The following is a 7,467-nucleotide window of genomic DNA, read 5'->3' as shown; positions in this document are numbered from 1 at the left end:
TATGAAAGTGTGTGTTGTGTTATGTGTAAAAGAATAAATTATACTTGTGTATATGCATATAAAAACATACATAGTGTTTGTTTGTGTTTTATATATGTATATTAAGTTGTCGTGTAAAAAAATCGAAGTAAACATATATAATATATATTTAATGGGGAAATAGACTTATTAAGGTAATTAACTTTTCGGTTGGTTCTAATTTGGGTAAGTATATATCTTTTATTTCTATACATCTAGGTAAACGAACTTTTCAGAAGTGTTCACATATAATCATTATGACCGGCTGTAGCAGGTTACATCCAGTCATAATAGTCATATGTGAACACTTCCAAAAAGTTCGTTACCTAGATGTGTACAAAAAAAGATACTTACCCAGATGTAAACAAACCAAAAAGGTAAGACCGTAAGAGTAAATTACACGAATGGTCCCTACGGTTTGGGTAATTTGTGTGTTTGGTCCCTAACTTATTTATTAACTCAGATGATCCGTGTTGTTTATTTTTGTTGTGTAAATTGTAAAGGGGATTGTAGAGGAAGTTGTATATTTAGTGTAAAGGAATATGGAAGAGTTACGTTTGAGGAATCCCACATCGATGGGTGAGGGAAATAGAAGGAAAAATGAGTAATTAAAAGGAAGTATTATCAGAATTTACTGGAACAAATGAAGTATGAACAACAAATTCTTTTTAGGCCGGTTGACTCTTTTGGGCTGGATACAAGAAAATTATTTTTTTTTCAATAAATCGGATTTAGAGTTGGTTGAACCAAGCCGATTTTTTACGTATTATAAGTAAACCAGTAGTTTTTTTATGGTTTCGATAACAAGCGGTTTTTTGGGGATAAAAAACCGGTAACCTTGCCGGTTCCTGGTTGAATCGGTCCAACCGGCCGGTCCGGTCCGATTTTCAAAACACTGACCAAATTGTATGAGATATTGTGATGTGCATTATAAAATAAGCATGAAATAGTGATGAAAGTAACACAAGTGGGTTACAAGGAAAGCCCTTGATCCTTCCTAGGATCTTCAGCACAAAACCTTTGGAGGTCATAATGGTCACCTGCATGAGTAATTTTATTGATTAATAATATTGATTACAGAGATGAATGTATAAAAAGAAAGTGCCAATATCGTAGATAAGATTAGTGTCGTGTGTAGTGTGCTGAATACAAGTGTTTTTTATGGTTGAAAGCTAATCACAAGAAGTCTGATAATTTCGAGATCCTCCGAGATCAACTTATAGACGTTATTTGACTTGGTCTTTTGGGTCTTTTGCATGGTCACGATGACTACTCCTTGAGAATAAGTCTTTGGCTGACCATTTCTGCACATGTGAGAAAAATAACGAAGCATATAAGAGTTATATATGTTAGAAAAATAAAAGATAATAATCAGGATCCTGAAGTCTATTTAAGGATCCCGAGCTTTGAGGATCCTAAATGAAATTCCAAAATCCTGGCCCTAACACTAACTATTACATCACCTTATTAATGCTTAGCCAGAAATGCGGGCGTTAAAATTTCTCCCCTTAGGGTGCTTCTATCCCGAAATCATGCATTATCAAACAGATGTGACTAGCAACTCATCATGTCACTTTCTATCTCCCAGGTGTGGTTCGGCCCATTAAAATGTTTCCATCATACTTGCACTAATTCGACCATCTTGTGTCACTGTTTATTCATCTTGCGTTCATCAGTCACTTCAGGCTCTTCGATTAACCTCTTATCTTCATCAATCCTTAACTCCGAAAGTGGAATTATATCGGGAACTTATCCTGTGAACTTCATCAAATAACACACCATCCAGTTCTTCTAGCAATTCCAGCTTGTAAGCTTGGTTCATAATCCTCTGAAGAATCTTTAATGGCCCAATAAATCTTGTACTCAGCTTTCATCTCTTTCGAAATCTTATAAGTCCTTCCACAGTGAGACTTTGAGCAACACCGAATCTCCAACTTCGAATGTCATTAGTCGTCACTTCTATTCAACATAGCTCTTTTGGTGATCTTGAACTTCTACATCCTTTCTCTACTCACCTTTAGCTTTTCTGCAGTCTCATGGACTATTTTGGGAACCATAAACTGCTTTTTTCCAGCCTCAAGCCAACAAGACAGCATACGACACTTCTATCTGTACAAGGCTTTATAAGGTGTCATTTTAATGCTCGAATGGTAACTATTGTTGTAGGAAAACTCTACCAGGGATAAATGTTCTTCCTAATTACCTGGAATTATAGGGTACATGCTCTTAACATATCTTCCAGTGTTTAAATTGTCCTTTTGCTCTAACCATCAGACTGCGGATGGTAGGCTATACTTAAATACAACTTCAAACATGTTTCCTCTTGTAGGCTCTTCCAAAACCTTAACGTGAAACTACTGTCACGATCTAATACAATCATTAAAGGAACAACGTGAAGTCTTACTATTTCTTTCACGCAGGCATTTGCAAGCTTATCCATAAACCGTCTCTCATTGGCTATTATGAAGTGTTCATTCTTTGTGAATCAGTCAATAGCTACAAAAATCATGTCGTGACCGTTCTTCATTCTGGGTATTTTAGTCACAAAATCCATGGTGATATCTTCTCAATTACCCATGGGAACATGCAAGGGTTCTAAACTCCCATATGGTTTTGATGTTGCACTTTAACTTTTGCACATGTTACACACTTTGCCACATACTTTGCAACATCGAGCTACATCGTTGGCCACCAATAGTAAGGTTTTAGATCCCTATACATCTTCGTGTTGTCGGGATGAATCAAGTACATGGTCTTGTGATCTTCTTCCATGAGAAGGTCTCTTATTACTCCCATCTTAGGCAACCAAATCCTTTTTTTGGAATACCTTCAATCCTTGACTATTTCTACCGAATATCAACGTTTTCCCTAAACGTTCTTCCTTGTGGTCATTTTTCTCCAAAGCTTCTTCCTGAGCTTACTTAATCATTTCCACAATTGTTGAGACAACTTCTATTCTTAACGCTCTTGGCCTTTTTCTTTCAAAGTTTATTTTTTGACTCAGAGCATCAGCTACGACATTTGCTTTACTAGGGTGGTAAAGTATCTCACAATCGTAATCGTTAAGTAATTCTAGCTAGCGTCGTTCTCTCATATTCAATTCCTTTTGATCAAAGAGACATTGGAGACTTTTATTATCAGTGAAGAGTTTGCACTTTGTGGCATAAAGATAATACATTCGTATCTTTATTGCGAATACTATCGCTGCCAAATCTAGATCATGAGTGGGGTAGTTCTTCTCATGCTCTTTTCGTTGTAGAGATGAATATGCTATTACCTTATATCTCTAGATTAGAACACAACCTAACCCAACTCTAGATGCATCTCCATAGGCTGCAAAGTCTTCAACTCCGTCAGGCAAAGAAAGAATCGGTGCTTCACACAACTTGTTCTTTAATTTCTTGAATGCTTCTCTATGTTTCTCACTCCATGTATATATAGCTCGATTATGGTTCAAAGTTTTTAATGGAGAAAATATCGAAGAAAATCTGTGGATAAACCTTCGGTAATGTCCACCTAATCCCAGAAAGCTTCGAATCTTGGTGGGACCTTTTTGTGACATCCCAAAAACAAGACCCAAAAATTTCAATTTTCAATTAATAAAAAACATATACCAAAACATCATCATAAGTCCCAAGTTGAACAAATGTATCAAAACATCATAAAATATCAGATTCATCATGAAGTGTAGAACAATATCGTGTGAGCACTGCAATCACCCTGACCTCTTCCCTTTTTGCAGTAGAAGTACCAGAAACATAAACTGAAAAACTGTAAGCACGAAGCTTAGTGAATTTCCCCCCAAATACCACATACCATACATATAAAACATATAATGGGCCCCGACCGATCAGTGTAACACTCCCCGCTCTAACTCGCATATCGGGCCGCACCCATGAATATAACATGCCTTGCCGTAAATTGCATAACCGGCCCCGCCTACTGAGTATAACACGCCTGGCCCTAACTCGCATAACGGGCCCGACCCACAAAGTATAACGGGCCTCGCCCTAACTCGCATAACGGGCACCACCCAACATACAAAACATACATGTATAACAAGGTAATATCATATAGGATAACCATCGGGCCCCACCTAGTAACCATACAAGCACATACACATGCAAGAGTCACACAAACATCTAGCACTTAACATAACAAACCATGGTTAGGCAATGGTGACTTAGACCTGCTAATGATGTTGAGGAAACTCACCTCAAACTGTTGAATCTCACAGATAAATCTCTAGCTGCTGGCCCAAAAATCCCCGCGCTATCATCATAAAATAAAAGCCAATTAATAATTGGATCCCGACTCATACTAGGAGTCCAAACTAGGGTAAAAGACCAGTTTACCGTTTACCTAAATTGGCCCAAGGCCAAATCCCAAACCAATTACTTAAAAAGGCCTAATTCCAAAAATGGTCACTCAAGCCCAATTATGCCCCAATCTTCCAAATTGGGCCAAATCCCTTTGTGGGCCTTCATCTAAAAGAGTCCAAAAATCGAAATTTGATGGCGTAACAAGACCCTAATCTCCAAAGGTCCAAACATGGCCCAAGATTGAGAACCCCAAAATATGAAGCCCATTTGCTAAGTATGCGGGGCGAACTCGGCTTGTACGCTTGTCGTACACGCTTTAGGCCTAGTGCTCACAACGTACCAGCTTGTACGCCCAACGTACTCCCTAGTTGGCCACCTCACATCATTAAGTAATTAATCCATTCAACCCTTATTCCAAACTCTCAGATCTTGTCCCAAAAGATGATTTATCACGTAAAGTTGGCAACTTTACGTGCATGCATGACTTAATGGGGCTCTATATATCAAAAGAGCTTAAAAAAGGGTTTTAACATATGCATGAGTCCATAAACAAGCCTGAAAGAAGATCTGTACAAGTAGTTGACAAGTTATGGAATTTATACCTCAAAATTCACGAAATGAAGGAGCTAAATCTCGATCAATAAGCTCTTCTCCAAAGAATGACTCTTCAATCTTCTTCCACAGCTTCAAGATACAAAAAAAATAAAAATAAAAATCAAAATCAAAAAACCTAAAAACTGCTACACAAGAGCTTCATAACACCAAAACAAAGGCTAAGAGCGAGGTGAGGGGTTCCAAGGTATGGAGGCTGGTCTAAAATGGTATGATGAGGCTATCACAAGGATGAAATAGGGTGTACACCCTAAAAATTAGGGCTTCACCCATGCCCATGTATGTCATGCGTACTCCATGTACACCCCGCGTACGTGGTTAAGACTCGTGATCCTGAGTTGCACTAGTACGCCCAATGTACTCCAACTTTCCTGAAGTTGGCAATTCCGCCCCTAGGGACCAATTCTACAAAACATTAACACCCCAGGGTCCAAACTGATAAATACTTTGAACCGGGTGTTACAACACTCCCCCACTTAAATTAGATTTCGTCCTCCAAATCATTCCTTACCATCCTAGTCATGCCAAACAGCCTGATAAATTCAATTACAACCCCAATGCAGACCAAGTAAGTAACAATGAGCATAAAACAGCCTTCCAAAATGCAACCAAACTCATCCTTAGCAGGGCTCCCAAATCCTGACAATGAACGGATCCTTACTCAACTTAAATTAACCCTAGAAGAATAACCATTTCTACTCTACCCAAAAACCGAATCTTAAACTTGTCTGACTCCTCGACAGACAGCCCATACTGAACCACTTGCTAACTCAACTCCACTTTGTATACCAAACTGACTACCCAACTTCTGATTACTTGATGTTTCTACTGGAAAACATAATCATAGACCATTTGCTACTACCGGAAACTTTCCATTTGACAAAAGGGATTAGATAATCCTTTAAGTAAAAGACTCATTTTGAAGCTAACGAATCCATGAACATAATGCACAACAAGAGACAATATGGGAGTTAAACCTATAGTGCTAAACAAGTCACTAATTCCCTAACTGACAAATTAATACGCTATTGATATAAATCTAAAGTCTTAAAACTAGCCAAACCTACACACAGGTAGAATCATTCAAAGGCATGATCAATTTTTCTACCCTCAGAACTAAAAACATCCCTTTTTTCCTTGAACCCTTCAGCTGATGTCCTTGGCACATAGATTCCTTAATTCAAATCTTGTTTAAATAAAGACCTTGCATATATACACTCACGATCCCCAATGTAAATTTCAATCAAAAACCAACTCGATACATAACTCATAACTGGAGATCCAAGGATTTACATTTGCATTTAACCCGAAATCTTCTGGTTCACGAAAACCATTCACTAATCTGGGAAATAAATATCCCCAAACCACTGCTGACACTATCATTCTTACACCTAGTTCAGCCACTAGGCTCCTGAGAGTCCAACAGATAAGGCTACCCTAGCCTATGCGTTACCTTTTTCCACTCACTGACCACATCATCACCCCTACTAAAACCATGATCCAATACCTTGACCCAATCGGTCTCTACCAGGTCCCACATGCACTGCCATAATCACACGGGCCTTGCACATGGGTATCACCCAATCTAGAGCTACATAGGCCTAACCCCGCCTCGGACCCCAATGGTCCTCCTCCTATAACAGAGAAATGCTCTCCGACAATCCTGTGCGCCTTGCCTAAGGCACGAACTTATCCTTCTGTACACCAACAACCCCCAAACAATGGTCTATCTAAATATGGCAAATGCTACAATCCCATCATAGAATTATAACACCCCCATACAATATGCCAATCCATTTAATGTTACATCCGCTAATGATCTAAGCACACCTCTACCACATCATCCCCAGTTACCTTAATTCGAACCCGCATCTAACTGAATTCTAATCAGGTGTTCAGGTAATGCTTCGAACCCCAAAGCCTTCATTAAACAAGAACAGGTAGCGAGGCTCTAATACAAGCCCCACATGGATCCATCCACATGTATGCTATACTAGAAGGAAAATGCCAACCAGCTGTTGGTAGTTTCCTGAACTCCCAACTTACAAAACCTCAATCCAGACGACCACTTGAGTTGTCTTTCCTCTCGACTGGGATGTGAAACTCACCCTAGTTTCAAGCCTGATTCAGCTCCCAGACATATGAACGATTCTCCCCCACTTGGATTCGTCAATGCTCTCCCAACCCACCAAATTTGATGGACTCCAAACCGATCTTACCTCCTTATAATTTGAATCGTCGATGACGTGCGCTTACCACTACTAATGTTTCATTACTATCGAACCCCGTTGATCATACAACTCCTGAAATCCAGATGAGTACTCTTTGAAATCTTAGTAAGTCCGATAACACCGATCGCTCCCCATGTTACAACACCAAATCCTTAAGTCCTTTATGCTAGTGACAAAGATTATAACCCTAGACCTGAAATGGCGAATCTTCACTCCAGTTTCCCATCCTCAGAAGGATCTCTGAATTCTAACCATCTTCACCCCTTATGATTATGAAATTCCAC

This window comes from Lactuca sativa, chromosome 2 (assembly GCF_002870075.4).
Source record: "Lactuca sativa cultivar Salinas chromosome 2, Lsat_Salinas_v11, whole genome shotgun sequence".
NCBI lineage: Eukaryota > Viridiplantae > Streptophyta > Magnoliopsida > Asterales > Asteraceae > Lactuca > Lactuca sativa.
This window is presented reverse-complemented; position numbering follows the sequence as displayed.